This window comes from Eptatretus burgeri, chromosome 7, assembly GCF_056783735.1.
Source record: "Eptatretus burgeri isolate ZD-2024b chromosome 7, Ebu_testis_v1, whole genome shotgun sequence".
In the NCBI taxonomy this organism is placed as follows: domain Eukaryota; kingdom Metazoa; phylum Chordata; class Myxini; order Myxiniformes; family Myxinidae; genus Eptatretus; species Eptatretus burgeri.
The window spans coordinates 7,668,790-7,672,030 of NC_140967.1; positions in this window are offsets into that span (position 1 = coordinate 7,668,790).

The following is a 3,241-nucleotide window of genomic DNA, read 5'->3' on the forward strand; positions in this document are numbered from 1 at the left end:
AAGTGGGCGTGTGTCGTTTTTGATCCGTTTTTGAAGCAGAAAATCCGTGGTTTTGTACACGCTGTTCAACGTGCGCCCTACACGAGTCCAGCATCGATGCCCATGAGTGGCGCGAGATGACAGTGATGCGATCGTGGCGAGTTGTGACGGTAAAGGTCGTGGTGGTTGTGGTGAAGCGGCGTTGTGGGTGGTGGTTGTTGTTGTGGTTGTGATCATGGCGGTTGGTCCAAAATAAAGATAGTAAAAGAAAAACGGCTATCCTGAAGAGTCGCAGCTCGCATAAATGACATGTATTCCCACTAGACAACGGGTTTGGGCCTAACTACACATGCACTTACCGAGATACCTCACCTAAGGGACCTGAATGGTGGTTTGCGAATCTGGTAACCACAACACTACCCCCTTCCCTTTTTACAGACTCGTCCCGAGTCGTCAAATTTTCGTGTGCCATCATGTGTAGTTTTCCCCTAGTACATTTTACCTACGGATCCCTGAGTGCGACATTCATGGTATTCGTGTCCCCAAAATAAATAACCTGAGGGCTGCGTAACTATCTAAACAAACTCACTCACACGGACGACTTAAATAAAATTGCCGGCGCTAGACAGACATGCCGGGGGCGCACTCATATTTACAGTACATCTTAACCTTAACTTACAAATTTTACACTAAACCATGGCCCAGGATCATTGAACTCTGCAAAGAAAAGCAGTTAGCAGGGAGCCAGGCTGCCCACATGCAGTCTCTGACTCAAACAATGCAGGTGACAGGGAACGTGGCTGGCTGCTCACACGCAGTCCAAGGCCTTCCCTTTTGAACTGAACTCAGTGAACCACAACGGTGCATGGGCTGCACAACGCAGTCTCCGTGCCAGCTCAAGTGGCACACGCAATGACCACAACGAATGGATGCATGGACACAAACACGGTGCACGGGCCGCCACTGCAGGCCCGTGTTGTAGCTGCCAACAGGGCAGTTCTTGCAGCTTGCAAATTGTTGCCTTTCGGATCCTGGCGCACATGGAAATGAACAGGGGGGGGGGGGCAAAGCAAAAATTGAACGGGGCTGGTCAACATGGGCAGTGGGCATGGCATGGCAAAGGCAGCAGGCAAATACAGCCCGCAGAAGAAGGCCGCTGCAGGCAAACACAGCCGGCAGATGAACTGGCCGGCACAGGCCTTGAAGAAAAAACAGCCAGCCGGCAGATGAAGTGGGCCGGCACAGGCCTTGAAGAAAAAACAGGCAGCCGGCAGATGAACTGGCCGGCACAGGCCTTGCAGCAAAACACGGCCAGCCGATGAAGTGGCCAGCCTTTGCCGTTCAGTGGAGGTTGGTGGAGGGAGTGCGGTGGTGCTGGCCACTTGGAAGGCGGGCTCGGACCTACCTACCTGTCTCCCTCCCAACCTATCGCCTTTGCCTGTCACTGTACATACCCACTCCCTTAATTTGTCAAACCCCAATTTAGCCCCAACTTATTTTTTTATTGTTTTTATTTTTACTTCCCCACTATAAATCGTCCCCTAACCCCCTTTATCGTCCTTGTTCGGCTAACCTATTCTGTCACCGAGCCTACTCCCAACCCCTACGTTCCCTTCCCGGAGGGGAATAAGGGAGAGCTAACGTCCTGTGTCGAGGCCCACCGAAGCCTCAGAATGGCCTCCCCAGAGTTCGGCGATCTTAACACCAAGTGGGTCCAGCGGCCCACAACGACAGCGAGGGGATGGATGGTGCGGAGGGGTACATCTACTAATCTACCCTAACCATTTAACTGTTAAACTACCCCGGGGCTTTCAACAAGCGCCTCTCGCTTAAACTATTGGTTCTAACAACCCAGATTCCCGTCGCCTGTGTTGGTGTCCTCACAATTTCGGGCCTCGCCCCCCAATTTTCTCTCCGTGCCCTCACACGGTCTCCTGGCTGGGACACGTGGCTCACTTTGGCAGGCACGACCCTCTGCCGATTCTCCCGCTATGGCACCCCCGGGCACTACACTGCCTCCGAGCCTACCAGCTCCCTAACACCGGGGAGTGCCCCCCATGGCACCTCCCCTGAAACGCACACGTGGCAGGCCGGCCTCCCGGGCCCCTTTCCGAGGGTCACCCGTGCCCACAACACTGCCCACGTGGCCAATGGCGCTCCGGGCCCCCGCACCAAGCAGGCGCACCCGTGCCCACTACTCTATCCCGGCCCCCCATGGGCCCATGGCCTACCGCGGCCGACTAGCCTGGTGCCTGGGGTACCCACTCAGCGATACTCACCTTTCGCAGCCACGCTCCCAAGCCCGTCAACAGGGCTCCTGCACCCCTCCAAATGGGTCTCGAGCCTACTTTCCCACCAACAGCAAAACGACCTCCATTTTTCAATTTAACTAACCCCCTAACTCACTTTACTCTGACCCCGGGGTCCCTTGGGTGGGAGTCACTCCTCCCCCCAATCACTCATCGCACCATGCATTCCCCATTCACTCCACTCACACAGACCCGCTGGCCTCACTCACTCAACAAGTACTCACCTCGCAACTCACCAACTCTTCAACACACACACTGCTGAACTCTGCCATCCTCCTAACTACATCCCCTAACTAACTCGTGCTCCCACGTCGTCCCTTAAACTAGTAGCACGTTCCTTTTAACACTACGTAGCTAAACTACGTCCCCTCTACACATCCACAAGTCTGTCACTGTCCTCAAATGTCCCATTTTATTTCCCAACCTAAATCTGGCTACAATCCCTCTAACTAATCCATTCCACGGACTCCATGAGGACTTACCCCTGCCCCATGAAGTCGGTCTAACTAAGCTAACCCTTCCCCCTAACTAGTTTCCATCCTGTGCCCAGGTAAGGGGGTCTTTCACCCCTTGCCCAGGAATCCTTTGCACCCGAAAGTGAGGCTTGTTCTTTTTTTATTTTTATTTTTCCTTTACATGCGCAGCGCCAGCGCGGCAACTCAGAGCTCGCGCACTTTGCACCTGCCCGTGACGTCATGCAGCTGCACGTGTTCCTCGTCCCTCCTTGGACGGGACCATCCGGCAGAGATACCCCTCCTGCCGGATTCCAACCCCACGTGCAGCCATGGCGTCACCGTGCGCAAAAAAAAACAAGCCCCACGTCTCGAGGGGTTTCCCACGCGAACACATGTGCTTTGCCCGTTGGAGCTGAACACACACGATCGCGTGGAGAACCCGTCCGGTCCAAATCCATTTACCTGCCTAAACTTTGTCCGTCCGCGGGATCGGCAAAT